This window comes from Manis javanica, chromosome 5 (assembly GCF_040802235.1).
Source record: "Manis javanica isolate MJ-LG chromosome 5, MJ_LKY, whole genome shotgun sequence".
NCBI classification, from domain to species: Eukaryota; Metazoa; Chordata; class Mammalia; order Pholidota; family Manidae; genus Manis; species Manis javanica.
The window spans coordinates 1,475,478-1,500,106 of record NC_133160.1 but is presented as its reverse complement, the minus strand read 5'-3'; the positions used below and the strand labels follow the sequence as shown (position 1 = coordinate 1,500,106).

Below are 24,629 nucleotides of genomic sequence, written 5' to 3'. Positions count from 1 at the left end.
TGGCTTCTGCGCTGGGGAAGGGGTGTGGCTCCAGCCCTTGCTGGCCAGGCTGTTTCTGATGCCTGGGTATCCCTTCTCCTCCACCAGCAAGCCTCCCCCCGCCACCCCAACGCACCTGGCTGGTGAGGCTGTGCCACGGGCCAGGCAGCTAGCTGGTGGTGAGACCAGCCCAAGATGGAGAGCTCCTGGAGTGAGCAGCGGGGTGCCACTGGGCCCCATCGCTCCGCTCATCCTGTGCCTTTAGTGTTGAGTCAGGTCCCACTGTCCCCCATGCTCAGCCGGCAGCTCCAGGTTGAGTGGACCCAGCAGGCCCCCGACAATCATGGCTGCGTGTGCACCCTCCACCTGGCTTCTGGAGCTGGAGTTGGTTGGGGGCTGAGAGGTCTCTGGCTCTCTCACTCACTGTCTGGGAGCCCCCCCACCCCAGCCTCGGTGTCCCCACCTTGGAGTGGGGAATATATGTTGCTCACTGTCCAGGGTGGAAGGCTGAAGCGAGGAGGAGTCTTTGGAGAGGGCGGCCCCTTTGAAGTCTCAGCGAGGCCGAGCCACGGCCATCCTGGGGGCTGTCAGTCCTCTGGAGCTTCCTTGGTGGCCCCTTGCCCCACAGCAGCTGGAGGGAGCATGGACTCAGTTCAGACCCAGGGTTGGGGGCCAGACGTATGATTCGGGGGAGTTACCAGACATCCCTGAGCAGAGATACCCTCTCTGTTAATTGAGGCCCTCAGGGTTGGCCCAGAGGCTTGAGGGCAGCCATGGCCAAGGGTGAGCACTTACACACATGGCCTCATTAGACCCCTTTCGCCCAGCAAGGTGGATAGGACCAGTGGCTCCTTTACAGAGTGGGGAAGCCACCTGCCCAAGGTCACACAAGGCCAGAGGACCCTCTCTTAATGGCCAGCAAAAGTACCGAACCTTGACCTTGGCCAGACAGAAGCCTGGTGTCCTCTAGGACACCGACTCGGCCAAGGTGAGTTTGGGGTACATGGGGCAGACCCTCCTGTGGCTGACCTTAGGACATCTTGTGCTCAGGGCTGCCCCAAGAAGTGGGTATCCCGTCTCTGGGAAGCCAGAGAACCTCAGACCCTGGGAAAGGCTGACTAAGGGTTGGGAACAAGGCCACGCCCCTGCTCTTGACTCACTCAGACACCCCCCCATCCCAGAGAGAGTGACCTGGGGCCCCCGTTTATCCATTTGTTGAAACAGATGGCATTTGGGGTGCAAAATGTCTAGTCCAACAAGATGGCCATTGGGCAAATGTCCCATTCACACAAGCCTTAGCCAGGTCAGCAGAACTAGATCCCGTGCAAGCCCTCACATAGGAAATGGCTCAGCCACGGGTGGACCATCCATTCAACAAGGTCTCATCAAGCGCCTACGAAATGTCAGGTACTATGGCAAGTGGCTGTAGTGTGGGGAGGCAGACGCATGCAGGCCATCAGTAATGCGTATGCCAGATGTTTGTAAGTTTGGGGAGAGCAATGACACAAGGAAGGGATGCAGAGTGACAGGCCCAGGGCTGTGGTGCCTGTGGAGTGCCCCTCAGCTTCCCTTCATGAGAGAACCTGCTGTGTGAGGGGCTGTGAGCTGACAGCCCCCAGTGGCATCACCTTTGGGGTCTGCTGAGTGAGAGCTGAGTTGATGGACACATCTTCCCAGGGGTGGGGAGCATCAAGCACCTGGTCATACTGTTGTGTGGACAGGGATGTGGCCCAGGTGAGACTATTTGTGGATTTGATATAAACATCTGTGGTCAGTGTCCTGGTGGGCTGGCTAGGGCCTGGAAAGAAAGGGACTGAGGTGGAGACAAGAGCTCAGGGCTGGAACCACAGGGCCTCACACGTGGGCACTGGCGCGAGGGCTCTGTGTTCAGCAAACACCCACCAGGAAGCATCCACCAGGGAGAGGTGGCTTAGCAAGCCCTGTCATAGGCCACCCCAGAGCTGGCACGCTAGCACAGACGGAGTGGCCATGCCAGAGGCCAGGTGGGCTGGGAGCGTGCCCCCCACCTGCTGAGGCCGATCTGGCTACTGCTTCATCTCAGTGTCTGACCTGCCAGCAAAAGAGAGCAGCCCTGAGCCCCCGCAAAGCATGCTCTTCAAGGAGAACAAGTCGCCCCCTGGTGGTGAGGTAACCACACTGGGCCCTTCCACGCCAGGCGGTCCTCGTATGCCTGCCCAGCTGTGCCCTGGCCTCCCTGCTCACAGAGGCTGCACCACAATCCAGGGCTTCATGGAGGCCAGATCCACAGGCCCAGAAGCCCAGCTTTGGGCCTGCTTCCTGGCAAGGGACCCTGCCAAAGGCTTCCCAGTGTGGCTGAGTGCCTGCAGGACGGCTGCCATGCTGCATGGTGCAGGGTGCAGTGTAACTAACCAGAGGCCTTTATATGGCACTGCCTTTCCAACAGGAAGAGCACAGGAGTCGACCCAGTGGCATACTCTGGGCTCTGCAGGGCTACAGTCCCCTCCCCGATGGGCACACTCTCACCAGGGGACGTGGGAAGAGTCCCATTGGACCTGTCAGCTGTGGCTGCCTCCCCAGCACCGTGAGCCCCCCAGACCTAGGGAGCAGCTGACAGGTGGAGAGACCAGCGTTCTGTCAACAGGAGGCAGGCTGCTGGCACGCAGGGTCCTCCTGGCGCCATGATGCCCCCTGTGTGACAGTTACTGCGAATGTCCAGCTCAGCCACCCCAGCCTGAACAGGAACAGTCCCGGGGCTCAGACCCCCAGGAATGTGGGTGGTCACACCCTCAGGCAGGGCCCCAAGACCTGCAGAGGCGGCAGCTGGGGGCTGAGCTCACCTGCCCACCTCTTCCTGTCAGTCTCCCCCAGGAACCGAGGTGAGGGCACTGGAGGAGCCCCACGTGCTGGGAGAGGAGCTGCCTCAGAAGAAGGAAGTGCTGTATGGACGTTCTTTCCAGGTAGAACTTGCCCTGAGAAGGGCAGCGTGATGGCCTCTGCCACCTTGGGCCACCGCTGACAGTGGCTTCTTCCCAGGCAACTCCCCTGGGGCTGAGCACGTCGGGACGGGGCCTGGTCGCTGTATGGGACCCCTCTGCAGGCATTATGTGCTCAGGCTCCTGTGCGGCCGGCTGCCCCTTCCTTCAAGGAGCCTGCCTTTCCGACCCACCTTCCTTCCGGCTGCCTCTGTGCAGGCGAAGTCTCCTCTCCTGCCCCTTTATCATTCACAGGCAGCCCCACTGACTTCTGAGCCGTGAGCCCTGCCTTGACCTCTGCCCCCCGGATGACCCAAGTGCACACAGGCCAGGCTCTGAGTTTCTGAGGGTGGTCAGGAGAATCCTCTGAGAAGGGGCTTCTGGAGCAAAGACCTATAGGGGTGGGGAGCATGCAAACAGGTGGGTATCTGGAAGAACAGTGGGCTGGGCAGAGGGGACTGCAGGGGCAAAGGACAGGTGGGAACTTGCCCGTGGCTGGAGCCCAAAGAAGGGAGCAGGGTGCAGGGAGAGGTAGGGATGCTGAGGAGGTACCCCAGGAGGGTTCTGGGAAACACAGTGGCAGGATCCCCTGCTTCAGTGCAGAAGTTTCTGGTGGGTGAGGGCTGAAGCAGAGATCCGTGGGGCAGGTAAGGATGATGGTGGCTGGGCCAGACGTGGCAGTGGAGGCATGAGACCTGGCTGGATTCTGGGCGTCCTCCAGGCTGACGCACCAGGTGTGTGGGGAAAAGACAGGTCAAGGCTGACTCCAGGGTTCTGTCTCAAACGTCTCGGAGGACGGCGTGACTCAGAGAGCTGGGGTGTCTGTGGCCAAGTGACAATGGGTGCTGATTTGAGCATGCTGGAATCGAACTGCCCAGTGGGTGTTCTGGAGAAGGTTGTCAGGCCCCATGGGCCCAGCCCAGCCCTGAAATCTGAAGCCCAGCCCAGCAGCAGCCGTCCACAGCCTTCTGGGTCCCGGGGCCAAGGGAGCTCTGGACCCAGGAAACAAAGCTGGGGGTGTCCTGCCTCAGACCAGCATGACCCCAACCTGGGCTGTCATAGGGTGGCAGGCTCTGCCTCCAGCCCTATTCACTGTGCTAGGAAAATGTTTCTCCTTCCACCAACTTCATGCCCAGTGCTGTCGCCAGCAGAACTCAGCCCCGCCTGCACAGGGACGTGGGCCACTCATGATAGTGAGGGACTGCGGCCCCAGGGCTGGCTGCAAGGTGACTGTCCTGCCAGGTACAGCCATGGAGTGTTTGCTGGGGCACCTAGCGGATTCTGGGCCCAGCACTGCGACACTTCTTCAAAGGAACCGCTCTTTGCTTTCTCTCTTTCTGCAGGAGCTCATTTGAATATTGGAATGCAGATTTTTCTTTTTTTGTTCCTTGTCTTTTTTTCCTGGTGACATTCTGAGCCAGCTCTGGGTGCATCCTGATGAGCTCCGGGCTTGGGTATAATCCGAAAGGCTCCAAGGCCACCAATTTGGAATAAAAGCCAACTCTGATTTCCTCGCCTGCAGGGACAGGGCTAAATTGGGTCCAGGACCCAGGTGGCAGGAAGGAGAAGGGACAGGAGAACCAGGGATATAGCTGCTGTAGTTTGGCTGCAAATGACAAAATCCAACTCAAAAAGCCATAAGGGAAAAGATTATTTATTGTTGCCCATGACCAAAGAGTCCAGGGGGTGGGTTTCAGACAGAGCTGTATCCAGGTGCTCAAAAAACAGCTGCTTTTTCCCCTCTGTCTTTTCCCTGCTTTCACTTTATTCCTGCAGGAAATGTCTCCCTAAGATCTCCCTCTGCAGCTCCAGGCTGCTCTCCTGTGCTCTCGTCTACTCCCTAGGGGGAAGAGGGGGTGGCCAACAGGCCCCCAGGATTAGCATCACGACCTGGTGCAGACAGTCACGGTGGCTGAGCTCACACCAGCACGGGTTGACGTCATTTAAGTCCCAGCTCTGTGGAGAGTGTGGGAAGGATGGAAGGGATGGCCAGTGGGTCAGTAAAATGGCAGTCCCCTGCAGTTGCAGCTGGGGGTCCCCTGAAGCACCTCGCCCTTCTTAGCAGTGCCTTGTTAGCAGTGCCTGAGGGGCCCAGGCGGGGTCCTGGGGGGGACCGTGGGCCTGGGCACCCTGACCCTGAGCTCTGTGCTGTGGACTGGGGCCCTCCCTGCCTTCGGCCTTGGCTGGGAGGGGGCCTGAGCCACCCCCTTGTCTGGACCCCCGGCTAGCAGCTGGCCCGCTGCTGCCCGTGTGTCCCTGCTCTGCCCTCCCCCCCAGCAGTGTCACCCTCACAGCACCTTGAAGCTGAAACTTGTCCTCCTGGCCTGACCGTCCCCTGCCTTGCCCTCACTTTGGGGCTCTGGTCCCCCGCTGGGCCTCTCCTGTGGTGGCCAGGGGAGTGGGCCTGGTCACCCAGTCCATTTTACAGACCCCAGGCTGGGGGTTCAATGTGGGCAGGTTGGGCTGGGGCCCGTGTGCTCCCACACACGGGCGGGTGACATCCTCCCCTAGGATGGCACAGTGGGGTAGTCTCTCTGGGGCAGGGGACGGACCCACGCTGGGGCTGCCCTGGGGGTCTGACTGCTGTGCAGGCTGTTCCCCTGTGTGGCTGCTGCCCCGCTCTGCTCTGGGGGTCAGGCTGAGAGGCCTACAGTCAGTACCCTGGGCCTTGTCAGGGCCCCCAGAGCCTTGGAAACTGAAGCCTGGCCACATGCCCCGCGCCCCACACCCTTGCCCAGACACCTGCCCATCAAACCCACCTGGCACATCCCCCCACGGGGCTCCATGCCACCCTCCCTTCCCAGAAGCCATGGGGTTAGTTCAGGCCTTCCCGCTCTTGCCTGGGCTCTTCTCAGAGCCCGACGCTGGGGCTGAGAACAGGAGTGTGTGCGCATACATGTCCCCGTGTGTGTGCCCTGTGGGCAGAGCCTGTGCCCTTCAGGGTTGCCCAGGGGGCTGCTTCCTGCACATAAGACAGAGCGTGGCCCCAACTTGGCACCTCTGTTTATTCCGAGTCCCTAAGGCTCAGGGTGGCTCCTTGGGGAGCCCATTCCTGTCATGAAACTAGCAAATGAGCGGCTGGCTTGGGGCCGGGGCCTCTGGCTCTGATTCATGGGGACATCACCTCAGTCCTCAAGAGAAGCTGCACCAGGGGCTGGACCAGGGCTGTGAGCCAAGAGCGGCAGTGCTGGGTTCTGACTAAGGACCACAGAGGAGTCCCAGCCCCCAGCCCCAGCCCAGAGACCTGCCTTCTGCAGGGGCACAGCACAGCCACCGGGATTCCCCACGGCTTCGGGGAAGAGGGTGCCTGTTATCCCAGGGTGACCCCCATGCTCTCCCAGCCCCTGCCGGACCTCACCTGGACCTACCTTTTCTGGGCATTGCATAATCCTCTCACATTATCTAAATTTGCTCTGATTCAGGCAGAGTTGGAAACCCCCATGTGATGTGAGGTTCATTGGGAGACTCCTGTCCTGGGGCTCCTTGGAGTCTGTCCTTCAGTGAGTCACCTGTGTATCGTCCAGAAGGGTGGTCCCAGCCTTGCTGGAAAGAGTAGGGGTCTAGAGGCCTGTCCTATCCTCCCAGTGCATGGATAAGGGGGCATGGAAACCCTGGCTAACAGGACATGCATCTGAGGGTCCTCTGGCTGTAGCACCTCCTTCAGGCATGGCTGGGTCAAGGAGTCTGGACACTCTCATCAGAGCCTGTGTCTCCCAGCCCTTGGCTCAGCCACGAGCCCCATTCAAGGCTCCCACTGCCTAGCATGGCCAGGCAGACATCCCACAGCTCACAGCCCCAGGAGTAAATGCAAGGCCTCGTGCCCAAGCCCAACCATGGGCTGACTGATTATCCCCAAGTGATGTAGTGATGTCCTGGGTCCCGGGCACGTGCCGCTGCCTGGGCCCAGGGCTGGGGTCAGTCTGTGGGTGAGGGTCCCTGTAGGAGGATTCAAGCTGTTTCTGGAAGACAGGGGTGGAGGCTGGGCAGAGCACCAGAGGTTCACCAGGGGGCCACGTGCATGCTGTCTGCCCTCGGAGCCTATCTGCACAGGTCCTTCTGGAGGGTGTTCACATGCCTTGTCTCCTCACACAGCTCTGGGGAATCTGAGGCTTGGAGCGACCTGTTAGCAAGTGGTAGGGCCTGGACTCACGTGGAGCTCTAGGATCCATCCTGGCTCTGGGCCATCTGCCCAGACCACCTGCACCCACCTGCTGCCAGCACCCAGGGGCATTTCATTTACTGAGCACCTACTATGTGTGGTTTGGCTAGGAGTCCAGAAATCTGCATAGTTCCCGAAGTCAGGGAATGGGTGGAGGTGCTAGGCTAGCTTTGTCTCCAACGGGTGCCTCGGAGAACCCTGGGAAGCCTGCTTCCCTCAGCAGGAGTGGCATGAGCAGTGCCCTGCACAAGGCCGCTCATCCTTCCCGAGCGAACCGGCCTCCTCTCTCAGGACATGTGTGGGCCAGGGCAAAATGAAAGTGGGCTCCTCCCTGGAAATTATTAAGAGTTTCAGGGCAGCACTACAGAGTGGTGAACTGAGCCTCACGGGGCTGCACAGGTGGCCCACTTGTGCCTCTGAGTGTGACACCCCCGGCCTGGGCACAGTGCCGCCCTTGGGGCCACCTGGTGCCCTCTGCACAGTGACCTTGGGGCAGGCCTGGCTCGGGATGGCTTTCCCCTCCCGTGCCTTCCTCTCCCAAGGATGGAATGGGAGGAGCATGCCTCCTCCGCAAGAACCCAAATGCCCGGCTGACTTCCCTGGCCTCCTGACCCTGCCTGCTGGAGCAAGAGTGCCCCTACAGAGAGGCTGGCGGCTCCTCAGGCCAGCCCCTCCCTGCTGCCTTGGCACCGTGCCCACTGATGCCCCTCCCTGGCATGTTTAAACTTTGCCCCCCTCCCACCTGTGCCTGGCAGCCTCCCTGGTGTTACAGCTTAGCCAGTGGCTCCAGCACTTAAATTTAACCAGCCCAAGCTGTCTTTCCTCTGTGTCTGGTCCCCACACTGCACTGCGGTGCCTATGCCCACACTCCTCCCACTGCACATGAGCCCCAGCAGCAGGCTGAGAGAGAAGGACCAGCACCCCACCCCACTTGTCCTGGGGTTCCTGTAGCCCCCTGGACCCATGCCCACTTAGGGCAGAACCCTGGTGCCCAGCCCAGGGTCAGCAGAGCAGCAGGTGCCCAATAGGCATAGAAAGAAGCAAGTTGGGGTGCCAGCAGCTGGGGTACAGCTGAGAGGGATGCACAGGGCTGAGGCTCCCTGCATGGCACCATGCTGGGGAGCGTAGTAGGGGCACAGGCTGTGTGCGGCATGGGGTCAGAGGCTATGACCTGGGAGCCTTTCCTGGCATCTGGTGCTGCCCCTTCCTCCCAGGCAGTCATGGGAAATTCGCCCTTGAAGTGTTGTCCATGTCTCAAGCCTGGGCTGCAGGAAAGTGGAAGCCAGACCAGCCTCAGGCTTCCATGGCACCTGGTTTGGGAAAACCTTCCTTCAGAGGGTGATGGAGCCATGCAGCTGCAACAGATGCTCAGAGGCACTCAGCCCAGTGCTGGTCACGCACAAGCGCTCAATAAGTGCTCGGGCCGAAGCTAGAAGTGGGCCCACGCTGACTCTGAGCATGGGAGTGGGGCCCCCCGGCCTCCCGTTCCTGCCTGCGCCGGGCTGTCGCTGTCCCACCCTTGCCCTCTGCTGCTGCGCTGCAGCCCGCTCTCTACCCGGCCCTTCGTGGGGCAGACCAGTCTTCCCTGCCCATCTCCTCCCGCAGAAGCCAGGGGCTGCGGGCCTGAGTCGGGCAGAGTCAACATCGGAAAAGCTGGTTTGCAAAGTTGCAGCAGTGAGAAAGCTGTGGGGTAAAAAGTTTATATGAGGGGTACAGGTCTTTCTTTTGGCAGAATTTAATGGGTGCAGATTGCTCAGGTCCCAAAGCCACGGGGAAAAAAAGAGAAAAAGCCCTTTTGCGGCTGCTATTGATAACTTGTCTCTTCACGTGGTGGGTTCAAAACTAAAAATACTTCCCTCCGACGATAGGGAAGCCGAACGTCACATTGCAGAGAAGCCTTGAAAGTTGCCGGGGAGGGGCAGGTTCAGGCCACGTGAGGGCCAGGGCCGGGCCGTGGGGGCCGGCCACCTTCCGGGTGCCCAGGTTGTATCCATATAGAAGATTCCCAACCTTCCACGGAAGGGAGGGAGGACTGTCCTCCAGCAAGGCCTGGGGCGCAGACAGCAAGGAGTGAGCCTCAGGCAGGGCCTCCCCAGGGGCAAAGGCCAGGTCAGCAAGGCTGGGCATCCGCACTGCTGCACATCTGGCCCTGCTGGAGCTAAGTGGGCGACTGGCCGCAGACCTGGATAAAGAGGTCAGCCTGGGCAGAGAAACCCTGGGGAGAGGTGAGAATGCAGCCAGGCAAAGAGCATTGCCCCTCCCGGCAGCGAGGCCACAGGCAAGCCACTCGGCTCTCGGAGCCTCAGTTTCCCCATCTGAAGGGGGCGAGTCGTCTCTGCTTCCTGGTGAGATGGAAGGAAGGGCCAGTGCATGTGAATGTGCTTCCTGAGGATAAAGCCAGGGCACTTGCTCCCGCACAGCTGGCACCTCCAGACCCCAGCCCACCAGGCTTCCTGCCCACAGGGACAGCTGGCCACTGCCCAGGGGGCTCTGCCTTTCTGATGAGCTCCTCGGCCCTGCCCAGCCCCTGGTCCTCAAGGTGGCACTGTGCCCGGGCCACTTCCTTGCTGCAGGCTGGGGCGAGTCACTGCCTCCTCGAGGCTCAGTCTGCTCACCTGTAAAGTGGGAATGATGACACATAGTATCTGCTTCAGTGGGTGTTGCAAAAGTGAAACTGGGTGAGGCACGCAGGTTGCCACGCACCGGATAATGCCGGCCGCCACCCTCTTCCCGCTCCTCATCATGGTGACCGCATGGCCCCGGATCCTCTGTCTCCCTTTCTGCTCTTGTCTTCCATTCCATTCCTGGAGAATTTTGCCTTTGGAATTGGCCTCTTGACCTCGGTGAAAATCATGAAAAGCCCTCCTGAGTTGGTCCAAAGTCACCCTCCTTCCAGCTGAGAGGGATTCCCGCGCAGTCCCAGCCTCAGGGACCAGGAAGGAGGAAGCAGCCGCCGGCCCTTGGAGCCCAGTTTATTGCATCTGTTAAAGCAGGTAAACCGGTTCCCCAGCTGCAGGGCCCCTTCGGGATCAGACCTACCCCCTCCTGAGGCTGGGGTGCAGAAGGCCACACTCAGAGCTGCAGTGGCCTACTGGCAGACAGGAAGCTCATTCCAATGAGGCCTCTCCCCTGGCTCCAGTTTTCTGATGCTGCGCTTACCCAGAGTTCATGGCCAAGGGGTGGGCGGGTAGGTTGAACCCCTTAGGGGCATGTGCTCTGCACAGAGGTCAGAGTCTTAGAGACTTATGGGGGTGAGGGGCATGGAGGGTGGTGGTGGGTTTCCAGGACCCAGAGCTGGACACCAGCCAGGTCCACAAGGGAAGCTTTGGAGCATCTCCGTGGCAACTGGCCTTGTCCTTGTCCTGGCTTGGGGGCCTGCACGCTGCACCCCTCCCTTGCCTGCTGGAGTCGGTTTCTTTAGAGGTTACCATGGCAACGCCTTTGTTTCTGAGGCCTGGCCCTGTCTCCCGTCTCCCTCCCGGTTCCTCTTCAGCAGAGGCTGGGAGAGCTCCTTCTCAGTCCCAGCACGTCTGCAGCCCCAGCAACAGTGGGCTCGCCGGTGAGCTGGGGCCAGCCCCTGCCACAGAGACCCTGTCCTCCCAGCCTCATACTTACAGGGCACAAGTGTGTACAGAGGCTACGGGGCCTACAGGGGCAGCCAAGGCCTGTACCCACCGACCTGTGTGTCACCCCCCCTGCCCCCCCTTGCTGGAAAAGGGAAACATATTCTGAGGAGGGAATGCAGAGGCCCAGGTGGCTCTGGCTCTGCGGAAGAGGTAGCAATGAGTGCCCCATGGTCCCAGGTAATCTGCTAGCACCCCTGGGGTTGCGGGGGCCTCGTACTCTTTGGTTCCACCTCAGTTGGCTTAAGCAGAAAATAAAATGAAAAGTCTAGGGTGGCGCTTACTTGAGGTGCAGCTGGTTCCAGGTGCCCCACAGGGGTCGGCTCTTGCTTTCCTCTGAGTTGGTTTCATTCACATATGCCCCCTCCACTGAGGGTGGCAAGATGCCTGTCAGTAGCCCCAGACATTCATCTATCTTTCTATCACCCAGCCCAGTTGAGGGGAGGTCTGTGGGCAGATGGGAGAGCCATTTGCCCTCAGCCTTCCCTGTGGCCTGAGGGCTCTGACCCCACCCCCAGCAAAAGTCTCAGGCTGGCCCAAACTGGCCAGGGTGAGTCATCTGCTGGCCCGTGAACCACCCGCTGTGGCTCTGAGCAGCCAGCCTGGTTCATGCTCCTCCACCCAGACCAAACCAGACCCATGATTCAAATGGGATGAGAACAGGAGAAACCTGGTTTGCAAAGGAAAATCAGGGTGCTCACACGCTCAGAGACGTAAGATAACTTGCCCAAGGCCACACAGCCGGTAAGGGTTGCAGGCTCTGGACCTGACTCCAGAGCTTCTGAATTTAGCCACGGATCACTAGTCAGTGGGAGAATCCAAGGGTTCTAAACGGGGGAGTGAACGGTTTGGGATGCAGCCGGAGAGTAAATTGGCGCCGGGTTTTAGTGAGCGGGTGAATGGCATGCCAAGGAAGGTGGATGCTTGATCTGGGGGAGATGGCTTCGGGAGGATGTTTGGGAGGGTGGGTTGGGCGCCGCGGGCGCTGAGCCACGGCCCCGCCCTGCGTCGCGCCGGAGCCACCTGACTTGCTGTTTGTAAACTCAGCTTCCCCAGCCACGCCCCTTCCTCCCAGTCTCCCGCCCCTTTCGGGTCAACATCTGCATAACCCCGCCTCTCATGCTGTGATCGGCTGACCGCATCGTCACTCAGGCATGGGCGGGACTCCCGGGGGCGGGGGGAGGTGTAGCTTTGGCGAAGTGATTAGCATAGCTCCGCCTCCCGGCGCGGCTCGGGCCTGGCGCTGATTGGGTGGACGGTGGCCGACGCAACGGCGCCGACAGCAGCGAGTGGCAGGCGCGGGCTGTCAGTCGGCTGGGCGGCCGGCCACACTTCCGCCTCGGTGTCAGCGGGTCGCGCGCCTGCGGGGAGGGGGCGGGGGCGGGGTGGGCCGCGAGGCTCCTCTGGCGCCGGAGAGACACCGTCCAGGTGAGTGGCCGCCGACCTCGACCCTGACCCGGCGACGGCGGGGAGCGGCTCCGGCCTCGGCGGCGGGCGGCGGGGAGGCCGGGCCCGGGGCGCGCCGGTGCTTCGCGTCCACCGCCCGCCGGCCAGGCTCCGGCCCCAGCCCGGCCGCGAGGAAACTCAGGAGGAAAGTTGGCGGCGCGGACGGGGTCCCGGTGGGCGCCAAGACCCCGCGTCCCTGGGCAGCTGCGCCCGGGCCGCCTGCCGGCCTGGAGGCGGATAGGGGCGGGCCGGCCCTGGGTCGGGGGCGCGGGGCCGCCTCCTGCGCGTGGCGCCCGCCCGGGGCGCTTTGTCTGGCTCGCGGCCGGCCGCGCCTGGTGAGCCGGAGGGTCGCGTCTCCCCGCGCGGAGCAGGCGTCAGACTCCCGGGCGGACGAGGCTTCCCGGCGCGGCAGGAAGCCGGTGGTGGTACCGTCCCCGCGCCGTCACCTCCCAGGGAGGGGCTCGTGCGCCGGGCCCCGTCCTGAACGTCGCCGGGGACCAGCCTGGCCGAGCCGGGGGCTCGTGCCCAGTGCCTCCTCGGGGCGGCCGCGCGCATCCGGAGACGTGGGCTCGTTCACTCTGGTTCAACAGACTTTCTGGAACGCCCCGTGTGCCCGGCCGCGCGCGATGCGGAGGACTCGGCCAGAGGCGGAGGTGTCGGGTGGGGGGCGCCCTGCCCGCCCCCCTCGCCCTGGACACGGACTGGCGGGGGGCGCCAGCGCCCGGCACGCAGGGGCTCCGCGCCGTCGGGAGCTCCCTTGCCGGGGTGAGGGCAGGAGCCCGCTGCGGCACTTCCTCCTTGTCCAGCGCGGCGCCTGGCACGGGTGTTGTCATTTGAAACAGGACCACGGGACGTGGATGACCGAATCTGCCTTAGAATGTACCTTTCCTGTTTGCCTCACACTTCCTTCTGTCAACAACAGCTCTTACCTAAACGATGATAGTATGTACGCAACGACTGTTCCGGGTCAGCCGTAAGCACGTTCTATTTTCGCTTTTTTCGTGGAGTCTTCCCAGCAGCCTACAAGACAACCCACCCTGGCGGCATCCTTATTCATGAGGAGGCCGAGGACCAGAGACTGACTAAACTGACTCTAAATCACACAGTAGTAAGTGTGGCTCGGGAGCTCACCCTCTTAAATACTCCTCCATAGTGCCTCTTAAAACCAAAGTTTTCATTTACAACGTCCTCTTAATGTTTTTCCTTAGAACGTTCTAATTGTGCAGCATTACCATGCGCCAGCTGTGTTTCTTGCAGCAAATATAACTAATAGATTCGCATTTTCTCCGAGCATGAATGTTTATAAAACCATTTTATTTCTCCCAAAATAAAGTAGTTCTTCACCTGATTATCCAAGATTTTGTCAGAATACTCTGCCCGCCGCCCAGTTCCTGGGTTAGTAGTGAAGTGGCTGATGTTCGGAGTGTGAAAAGGGTAAGCTTGAGGAGCAGGGGTGAAGCCGGAGGGCACAGTTTGAAGTGTGAGGTGGCAGTTTTGGGCTCAGTGCTGAGCGAGCCCTCACTGTGCAGTTAGCCGTGCAGCGTACGCACAGGGCAGCCTCTGCTCCACTCGCGTGCATGTAGAGGGTCGACTCTTAACTCTAACACCTGATGGGCAGAGTTATTTAATATTTGGAAAGTGCCCCTTGACTTGCAACCTACCATCTCTTAACCGTGCCTTCAGGAAATGCTAGCAAACGAGTTGGATATGAACTGAAAGCTCACTCTACTGTTGACATTTTATTACACTCATCTAATTACAAAAGTGGCGTTTTTCTCTTTGTTGGGAAATTTTTTTTTTTTAACTTTTTATGTACTCTTCTACCATTTTGAGGCAGGGTGTTAGCTGTCTCTTGAAAATGTTTTCTCTGGCATTCCTGTGAAAGCCATGGCCTGTGTTTTCCTAAGGGTTTGGCTGCAGTGGATATGAGGCATGTGGATGTGGGGCTCACGTCTTTGAGCAGAAACAGTGGTCATGGTCCACAGTGGCAACCTCTTCTTTCAAGAGTTTAAGACTCTTTCTGAAGGAGGCTTGGGGTAGGTGAGGAGGGCACGTCTGGGTGACTCTGTCTCTCTGACTTTGATGGGAGGAAAGTTACTTATCTATTCTTACCCCCGGGGTCTTTGCCAGGAAAATGGGTCATTGTGAGGAGTATATGTGGAAGTGTAACGGAGAGTGTCCGGTTTAGACGCAGTTTAGAAGTGAAGCCCAGGAGATCTTTGGCAGGCAGGTTTTCATTCTGTTGAAATGGGTTCCAGTAATACTTTCAAATTATGACTGTTCAGGTTAGGTTGTACTTAGAAAAAGACCCCTGGACCCAAGATGGTCCCTGTGACTCTGAGGAGTGCCCTGGACGGTGGGGGCGCTGTGCTCATCCCTGGTCACTGTGCCTCCCGTGGCAGGTTGTCATTTGATTTAGTTTAGTACTAATTCTCAGACTCAGTTCCAAAGCATGGTGTATTTGTGGGTGATTTATAGCTTATTGAGACGGAAAGGAAGTTAGTATCTGAATACAATTGGCTATTAAAATATACTTAAATCCTCGGAATATTTTAGGTTCTAGTTTGACACTGTAAATGCAGTTTCCACGTACAGTGGTTAATTTGTGTCCCTGCTGTAATTTCACCTTTTCAAAGTGTCTTGCTCATAAATCTCAGGTGTTGGGATACAGCTGTGTCACACTCTCGTTGGGGTCAAGCCCTGCCTTAGAAGTGTGGTGTGGCGTACCGCCCGTCCTGCAGCGTCCTTGATAAACCAGTGATAACGTGGTCACTTAGACCTGCCTGTGACATTTATGGAGCTCCTTTCCTTTTCTTTCGAAATTCAGAAAAACCTTAGGGTCATTCGGCAGAATTTCAAAGCATCACCATCCTTTCCCTGGATCTTCTGGTGGTACAAACACTGTCAGCTCTGTGCTGAGGTGTCATCTCTGGAAATAAGACTTTAGGAAGGGCTGTATTTGAGAACACGGATGTTCAGAGACTTTTGCCTGATGTATATGTGTCTCTGCGCTTGTTTTCTCCCTTTGCTGGTCAAATACTTGCAGGTTTATTTTGAGATATGAACTCTGGGATCAGTCCTGAGTTTCCCGGCTGCATGGCCTGGGGCCTGGAGAATGAGGGGCAGTGGGAAGGCTGCACACCTGTGGAGGCTTGCAGAGCCCGTTGCCGTCTCCCAGGCAGCATTCCGCTGTGCCTCGTCTTCTGCTTGGTAAACCACCCTGTTGTTGGTGCGGGTGGTCAGCAGTGGGCACGGTCTGGGTGGCTTTTGGGTCGGCAGACCTATCTGACCTCTGAGCTCATACCTTTACGGGAGGGGCAGGACCACCAGCCTTAAAAGGTGCCCAGGCTGGTTGGGGGAGAGTGTGGCATGAGAATGGTTGCAGGGAAGTTGTATCCAATCCAGCTGTCGGGGGGTGGGGGGGCATGGCTGTGACACACAAAGTAAGTGCTGTGTGTTTCTCTGAACAATCGAGAGGCTGATCAAAGGCCAGCCATGAGCAAGGTCGCTTGTAACCCAGCACCTTGTGCCATGGTGCCTGGCTGGAAACTGACCTCCACTGTCACCTTAAACCAGGGAGACCGTGGGATCTGCTGCCCAAACCAGGACCTTTTGGAGCATGGAAAGGAGCCCCATTAAGGATTAAGCAGTGACGGGACATAAACAGGGCATGGGGTCACCTGTCAGACACTGGGAGGGAGGGGAACGACTAGGCCCTCTTGTCCCTGCCTCAGGAAGTCAGGCCCTGAACACCTGGGTTCCAAAGAAACAGTAGCTGTGGGGGGCGGTAGAGCAGGACGGAGGCACAGGTACTGAGGGGGAGGAGGCAGCGGGTGGGGTCCCTGTCACTCCCCAGGCGTGGCCGAGGGTCCTGTCTCAGAGGATGTGCTTTGGGCTGCGTGCTGAGGCTTGCGAGGGCAGAAGCTCCTTGATTAACATCAAAGGGTTTTCAGCCCTGACTTCTCATGAGAAAAACTTGGAGAACTTTGTAAAAAGTACAGGTTCAAGGGCCCAGCCCCAGATCTGGACCCAGGCTTCCCCGAGAGGGGCCCACGAGGTGTCTGTGCACCCCGAGTCTGAAGCGGCAGGCGTGCACACCAGCATTGCTGTGCGTCCACTGTGGGGTCATAGCCCGGCTGTGAATCACGGACCCCTTTGGTAACTTAAAGAAGAGTCTGAGTCACATCTTCCTGGGAAAACGAAGTGAGTACAGACAGAATTTGGCAGATTTTCCCTTTTCGTTGCTTTCTCTCTTTTGGCAGGGTCCGGTTCGAAATTTGTGGATTTCCGTCACCTTAGTTTAAATACCCACACCCTCAGGAAGTGTAGTGGGAGTGACTGGGGCGGGGTGACTTGAGGTGGTGCAGCTCTCAGTGCAGAGGAACCAGTTAGGGGCTGAGCAGGCTGGACTTGGGCAGGAGGCAACCCGCAGCACCCACCACGGGGGAGGGAAGCAGGCAAGGGGCGAGCCTGGCCAGCCGGCCCTGGAGGGGCAGCACTCGCCCTTCTGGCCACCACCGTTGCCCCCTTGCTGCCCAGGGCCCTTGCTTCTGCTCATCAGGATGGACAAGTACCCAGCAGGTGGCCCTCCTGGCTGTGGGGTTTCTGCCACCCTGTGCGGCAGCGGTGCGCAGGGCTCCCTGGGCAGAGCTTTCCTGCGCTTCAGGCTGCATCCGAGCCACTTCCTCCTGTGTTACAGTTCGACAAGGTTGATTGAAACAAAAGTGTTTGTAGGAAAGGCTTCCATTCCTCTCCTGTGTATCTGGAGATACTTGGTGTCAGAGTGTAAGATCATGTTCCCTGGAGAGTGTGTTGAATACTGAGCAGTTGGTGAAGTGGAGGGAAGGGGCTTGGAGGGGCTTTCCCGTGGACGGCGGGCTCCAAGCTCCCACTTGTCAGGTCCTAGCAGGAAGTGTGGCTCCTGTGGCCGCTCCCTGGGCCTGGTCGGTTTGCCTCTGCCCGCCTTTCAAGGCCACCCTGTTGGCCTGGGCAGTGGTAAACAGCCAGTGATTACTGCGGTTGTTTATGTAGTGTGATAGGTTCATTTACCTTCCTTAATTCTAGGTGTCTTGCTGAGCCCCTAGCAAAGTCACAGCCCTGTGCGGTGACTGGTGAGTGTGCTCGGCTGGTGTATGTGTCGCGCAACGTCTCAAGTCCGATCTGTGTACTCACCAGAGTGAAGAGCTGAGATTGGCCGTCTGTGAAGCTGCTCTAAATTCTGTAGAGTGTCACACAGCTGATTTTGTGAAGAAACCCGAACCCAGCAAGGTCACACAGGCGAGGGGAAGGTGAGACATGGTGGGAGCCGCGTGGAGGAAGGCACAGGGCCTGCGCCCTCCAAGCCGTGGACAGCTGGGCGTCAGCACATTCCTCCCAAGCACAGGGAGCCGGTGTCCAAGGGCCCCTCTCCGTTTCCCGTGTGTGTGAGGGGGCACTGTAGGGGGCCGGCCGGACACAGCCGCATGCTAACCTTTCCGAGCGGTTTGTTGTGGGTGAGTTGGGCTTGTACGGCGGCCCTGCCGCGGAGCAGTCCCGCTGCAGGCATCCTAAGCTCCGTGCTTCCTCAGCAGTGAGCAGAGGGCTGTGTTGGTCTGAGGAATGAGGAGAACCTACAGGCTGGGCCTGACAGCTGGTACTGAGCCCAGCAGCGCGGTTTCTGGATGGCTGCCGCCCCAGGCCGCACGCGCCTGGGCTCGGAAGGGAGGCCAGGAGCACCTGCCTGCTCGACTGCTGCCTCCTTCCCATGTTCCTACTGCCACCTGGCATGGCCACTGGGTCATCAGTGTGGAAGTCCCTGAGGTGTCTCAGCCCATTCTTCCAGAAACCACCGCCACACGTGGCAGCTGGCTAGGACCGAATTCAGTTAGTAAGCATTACTTAAAGGCAAGCATTCCCCTCCTTTCCCACCCCAGCCACATCTCCAGTGCCCAGACTCACCTGCGGCCGGCGGCTGCTCTGTTGGACTGAGCACATCAGAGTGTTGCCAAGGCGGCAAGGCCCTGCCGCGTGGCTCTGGAGCCTGTGCAGGCCGAGCCTTTGCGCCCACTGATTTTGTTTTTTGTGTGCAGGAAAGAAACTGGGAATGGTGGCACAGAGGGCCCCACTAGGTCCCCACCCATAGAGGACCTGGGTGCCTGATGGCCCTGCTGTTGCATGTGGACATCTGAAACCTGGCGTCCACCAAGGCTACTCGGCTGAGAAGCACTGCGCACCCTCAGGGCCCTGCTGTCGTGGAAGGGGTGCGGCTCAGTGAGGCCCCAGGCCCCGTGGCTGTGGGCCCCTCCGCCTTCCTTAGGAGGGGCCAGGTTGAGAGAGCCCCCAAGCTGCCCTCCAAGGCCGGCGCTCTCCTCGGGACATGTCAGTGTCCCCGAGCAGCCTGGGTTCCTTTCTCCCATCCCACCTCTGTCCCTTCATTCCTGTTGAGAGTTAAGGGTTTCAGATTCTGAGGCTTTCATGCTCATAGGTGACACTAGTTTCACTCTCTCGGTGGGCATCCCAGGGAGCAGCCCCCAAGCCCTGGGGGAATTCCGTGGGCTTGTGGCTGCAGCTTTGGCTGGTGCTGTCCCTGGTCTCAGGCCCATCAGGGTTCTCTGCTCTGTTTCCGGAAGTGTTTGGGTTTGACCTTGAGAGCTGCAGGGCGGCGAGAGCCCTACAGAGCATCGCTCTCCCAAGGGTACGGTGGTGGTGTACCCAAAGACAGCAGGCGCCACGTGCTGGGCCCTATTTCTGACTTGTTCGTGATGGAGACCCAATTCTGTGTTAGTGGCTTGAGCAAGTACCCAGTGAGTGAAGCTTGCCTTGCAGCCTAGACCCTCACGAGGCCATACCTGCGATTCCTCTTGGGGTGATGGCCCTCTGAGCGTGACCTCTCAGGGGCGAGGGCCCAGGCCTCATTGAGTCCTTTCTCTGTGAGCTCCCTGGTCAGTTCTTCCTCAACCCCTACTTGTTTCACAATCTGCCTCCCTTCCTGAGTCACGGCCCTGCACGACTGTGCGGCCGCCTGTCTCGCCCAGCCAGCTGTGATTCGCCGTGGGAATGAACCGGAAAGTCAATGGTGCATTCCTTTGCACCGTCTGATGGAAAAATGCCCCTTGGAACCCCCCGTGCTCTGTGGGGCCCGGGGCTCCTCCGCGGGAGCATCCTGTCAGTGGGGATGTCTTTCGGGTCTGTGCATCATGGTTTGTTTCTTTGTACTGCTTACTAATTATTTTTTTCCATTTTAAAAAACTGTGGTAAAATACACCTAATGAAATTCAGCCCCTTACCCATGTGTAAGTGTGCCATTTTGTGGTGTCAAATACATTCACACTTGTGCAGCCACCACCTCCATCTTCCATCTCCCTCCCTCTGACCATCTTCCCAAACTGAGCTCTGTCCCCCTTGAACGCCACGCCCCCTTCCGCAGCACCCCCTCCCCCCTCCCCCGCCACCACTCCTCTGTCTCTGTGGGTTCGGCTCTAGGCGCCTCCCGGGGTGGGGTCGCACAGTGTTTGCCCTGCGGTGGGTGTCTCGGCTCACTGAGCACAGAGCCCTCAGGGCTCACCGTGTGGTGGGTGTGTCGCAGCTCCCTGCCTTCCTGAGGCTCATACTGCGTGTGTGTGCGCCCCGCACCTGGCTCATGTGTCCATTTGCCGAGCCAGCGGACACTGGGGTCGCCTCCGCCTGCTGGCTGCTGCCGTGAGCACGGCGCACAGGTACCCCCGGAGACCCTGCTTTCAGTTCTCTCGGGTTTATACCCAGAGGTGGAATTGCTGGATCACATGGTAACTATTTTTAATTGAGTAAATGCTGTACTGTTTTCAACGGCGGCTGCGCGATCTTACATTCCTACCAACAAAGCCCAAGGGTGCTGGCTTCATGTCCTTACCAGCACTGACTTATTTTTGATAGTAGCCATCCTCGGTGTGAGGTGGCGTCTCATTGTAGCTTTGGCTTCTCATTTTCCTGATGCTCACAGGTGTCGAGCATCTCGTCACAGGCTTGGCCACCTTTGTCTTCTCTGAAGAAATGTCTTTGCAGCCCTTTGTCCCTTTTTGAGCCAGGTTTTTGTTATTGTTGCTGTTGAGTTTTAGGAGTTCTGCCTTGTGGATACTAATTCCTTATCAGATGTATAATTCACAAATTTTTTTCTTCCATTGTGTGGGCTGCCTTTGTACTCTGATGATAGTGTCTGATGCACATATTTCTAAAATTTTCATAAAGTAAGGCCAGTTTGCTTTTTTACTCTTAATCGCCTCTGCCATCTTACCCAATAAATCATTGCCAAATCCAGTGTTGTGCAACTTTTGCACTTATGTTTTTTTCTAAGAGTTCCATAGTTTTAGATCTTACATTCATCCATCGTGAGTTGATTTCTGCATATGGTGTGAGGTAGGGCTCCAGCTCCATTCTTTTGCATATGGATGTGCAGTTTTCCCAGACCGCTTACTGAAAAGACAGCCCTTTCCCTCCTTGAATGGCTTGACACCCTGGTCAAAAATCAACTTGATCGTGTATGTGAGGGTTTACTTCTGGGCTTTTTATTCAGTTCCATTGATTTTTATGTCTGTATGCCAGTACTACTCTTGTTTTGATTACTATAGTTTTGTAGTGAGTTTTGAAATCAGGAAGTATGAGTCTTTTACCTTTGTTCTTCTTCTTCAAGATTGTTTTGGCTATTCAGGGTCCCTCAAGGTTATGTATGAATTGTGGGATTTTTTTTCCCTATTTCCACAAAAGAAAACATCATTGGGATGTTGATAGGGATGGTACTGAATCTGTACATTGCTTTGGCATATGTTCATGGCATAGGCATCTGAACAATATTAAGTCTCCTAATCCCTCAACACAGGATGTTTCCATTTACTTATGTCTCCTTTAATTTCTCTCAACAATGTTTTATTGTACAAGTTTTCATTTTACAAGTCTGCCATCTCTTTGATTAATCCCTAAGTATTTATTTTTTTTAGATGCTATCATAAATGGAATTGTTTTTATAATTTCCTTTTCAGATAGTTCATTGTTAGTGTAGAGAAAGGCAACTGATTTTTGTGTGTTGACTTTGTATTCCACTTCGTTGCCGAATTTGTTAATTCTAACAGTTTTTTGTGGGTCTTTAGAGTTTCTGTATGTAAGATCATATCATCTGCAAACATAATTTTACTTCTTCCATTCCCAATTGAATGTCTTTTATTTCTTTTTCTTGCCTAATTACTCCGGCTAGAATTTTCAGTACTATGATGAGTAGAGTTGGTGAAAGGAGTCACCCTTGCCTTATTCCTGATCTTAGAGGAAAAACTTTCAATCTTTCATCACTGAGTATGATTTTGGCTGTTAGGTTTTCATATATAGCTCTTACATGTTGTGGTAGTGTCCTTCTGTTGCTAGTTTGTCAAGTATTTTTATGATGGAAAGGTATTTAATTTTTTCAAATCATTTTTCTGCACCAATTGAGATGGTCGTTTATTTTCTTCTCTGTTAATGTGATATATATCATCAAGTTTCATGTGCCGAACCATCCTTGCATTCCAAAAATAAATCTCATTTGGTTATTGTGTATAATCCTTTTAATATGTTGCCAACTATGTTTTAATGTGTTCAGCTTCCTAATATTTTGTTGAGATTTCTGCATCTGTGTTCAGAAGGGCAAATGATGTGAATTGTCTCCAACTTAAAGTCACCAGTTACAGCCCCTAGTAAGTCAGCATGTCCTTTGAAGCTTTGAAACCAGGCACTGACTCTCTGTAGCTCTGAAAGCCCTGGGCAGCATCTTCTTCCAGCATAATGCTGTTTCATCTACATTGAGAATCTGTTGTTTTGTGCAGCCACCTGCATTAGTTATCTTAGATCTTCTGGATTATTCGCTTCAGCTTCTACATCAGTTACTTCTTCACCTTGTGCTTTTATGTTATGGAAATGACTTCTTTCCCTAAACCTCATGAACAACCTCTGCTGGCCTCAGACTTTTCTTGTGCAGCTTCCTTACTCTTTCAGCCTTCACAGAATCGAAGATAGAGAGTGAGCCTTGTTCTAGATTAGGCTTTGCTTTAAGAGAATATTGTGGCTGGTTCGATCTATCCAGACCACTAAAACTTTGTGTTTATCAGCATTAAGGCTGTTTTGCTCTCTTATCATTTGTGTGTTCACTGGAGGAACGCATTTAATTTCCTCCAAGAACTTTTCCTTTGCATTCACAACTTGGCTAACTGCTCGGTGCAAGAGGCCCGGCTTTCAGCGTCTCTTGACTCACTGAGCTGAATCATTTCCAGCTTTCGGTTTAAAGCGAGAGAGAGACGTGTGGCTCTTTCTTTCGCCCGAGCACGTGGAGGCCACTGCAGGGTCACGAGTGGGCCTGGCTTCAGTGCTGCTGTGCCTCAGGGGGAGGCACCCAGCGGGAGGCAGAGAGACGGAACCGTCAGAACAGACGTTTTTGTCAGTCAAGTCCACTGTCTTATCTGGATTTCGTTCACGGCACCACAAAACAATTGCAGTAATAACATTAAATGATCACTACAATACCATAGATCACCACAAATATATAATAATGAAAAAGTTTGAAATATTGTGAGAATTACCAAAATGTGACCCAGAGACACAGAACAAATGCTGTTAAATCAGTGACTTGCTTGATGTAGGGTAGGCCCGAACCTTCAACGTATAAAACACAGTATCTGTAAAGTGCAGTAAAGCAATGTGCAATCAAAGGAGGTGTGCCTGAGTTTTCTTTCTGTGTGAAGATCACATCTGGTTGCCTTGCCTGGTTTTCACAGAGAAGAGAAATGGTGCCCCATTTGACTCTCCTGTGAGCTGACCATGGAGATTAGCCCAGGCCCCTTCGCCAGCCACTTATTCCTAAGCAACCAGATCTGTTTTCTAAGAAAAATGTAAGGATAGGTTTTCCAAGACCTGAGTGCAGTCATTCATACATGGCTGCGGGATGTTCTGTTCTGAGCCACCGTCCTCAGAGTGCCTGACGGGACTGGCAGGAAGGGGGCTCCAGGAGAGCTGTGTGGGGCCCTCTGCGGGGAGTGGGCCACAGCCCCATGGGGCCTGGGGGGGCCTGGGCGTCCTGTGCTGCTGCTCGCTGAGGGGGCTGGGGGTGAGCGCTCACCCAGCCTGCAAGGAGGGGTCCCCGTGTGGGGGCAGTGGGCCCCGCCTCTCTTCTGAGTGCACAGTAAAATACGCGTGAAGAAGAACATATTCAGGAAGTGCTAAATTCTGCCTTTTGTTGATGCTGTTTCCGTAACAGTTGCTCTCTGTGTTCCCACACCTGGGCGAGATGCTGAGTCACACAGCCTGATTCCCTGTTTTCGTGGCGTCCTTACCCAGGAGGGCTCCCCACGCTCAGCCCTATGCTCTCCTCCAGGTGGTGCTGGCTGGACTTGGGGGCTGTGAAGTGCCACCCGGCTCCCGGCAGCTGGGCCCAGGGTCGTGGGCCTGGCTTCCCAGGAGGCATCAGGTGGGCAGGTGAATGTGAGGAAGGACCAGGGAACAGGCTGGGCCAGCGCTCTCCCTCATGGGCATCTGCTGTGCCGCAGGGGAGCACACTGCCCTGCCACGATCACTGCCACTCCCCTGGATGCCTGCCCAGCAGGGGCCATCCTCGGAGCCCCAGCCTGAGGCCTGGCACCGAGGGTTACTTGGCAGATGTTTGTCAGAGGAATGAAGGCGACCACTGTGGTTTTATGCTGGCAGTCTGCCGCAGAGGGTAGCTGTCACCCAGCAACTGAGGAGACAAAGAGTGTGACCTTGCCCGGAGGGACTTTCAGGAATTGCCCAGAGACCGTGTTGAAATCGGTTCTGAATGTTGCCTGATGTGAGCGAGCCTGGCCGCTGCTGTAGCTGTGTCAGCAGTGACTGTGTGGGGAGCTTGTGGGGCATTTACGGGAAAGGCCTCCCTGGGCAGGCGCAGGTCTGAGGTGGTGGCTGGACTGCATGGTCCGCGTGGCATCCAGGCAGGGCTTCAGTCCCTTGCGGTCCCTGGTGTCAGCCGGCCTGGTCCCTTACACTCTCATTCCAGAGACTTGTCACGGGTTGCTTCATTTCCTCTTAGTATCAGGACGTCCACTATGGGTCAGGACGCATGTAAAGGAAACGCCACAGCTCTCAGAATGCCTCTTGTTACAGGAGATTTTAAGCATACAGAGAAGCAGGCAGAATAACACCACGACAGCCCTGTGGGCCTGGGGACGAGTTGGCCACCGCTGCCCGTCTTGTTCATGACTCAGCTCACCCACTCCTCCCGAGTTATTTTGAAGAAAATCCCAGATGTGATAGCATCTCACCTACATGTATTTCCATGTGTAGATATAAAGATAAGGCTTCTTTTAAAAAATGCTATCCTGACACCTGTGCCCTCTTAATGCCCGTTTTTGAGTTATAACTGACAGGCACAACTGCACATATTTAAGGTGTAGAGCAAGTTTTGTATCCGTGTACACCGTGAAACTCGCCTCTTTTGTCCCGTCTCAATCTTGCTGACGGTTCCCC

The 24,629-nt window shown here is 56.7% G+C and overlaps 1 protein-coding gene and 1 long non-coding RNA gene across 4 annotated transcripts in view; one reads left to right on the top strand and one right to left on the bottom strand.

Moving 5' to 3' along the window:
• Positions 1–8,419: 8,419 nt before the first annotated feature.
• LOC108384036 (uncharacterized) lies at positions 8,420–11,977 on the bottom strand. 2 transcript variants are annotated; one of them, XR_012131210.1, is made up of 3 exons: positions 11,853–11,977; positions 11,000–11,162; positions 8,420–10,073 (listed from the first exon to the last, which is right to left on the bottom strand). It is a non-coding gene; the product is annotated as an uncharacterized lncRNA (long non-coding RNA). The 2 variants fall into 2 exon arrangements; XR_012131209.1 differs by lacking the exon at positions 11,853–11,977 and adding an exon at positions 11,417–11,547 and having other exon boundaries at positions 8,421–10,073.
• A 42-nt stretch (positions 11,978–12,019) lies between these two features.
• OSBPL2 (oxysterol binding protein like 2) overlaps positions 12,020–24,629 on the top strand; it is a 45,638-nt gene continuing 33,028 nt past the window's right edge. Inside the window, exon 1 of one of the 2 annotated variants that reach the window (XM_037006406.2) lies at positions 12,020–12,143. The gene's annotated coding sequence lies outside the window, so the exon portion shown is untranslated. Of the gene's footprint in view, positions 12,144–17,325; positions 17,450–24,629 lie in introns of those variants that run through there. The other variant, XM_073236370.1, reaches the window with a different exon arrangement.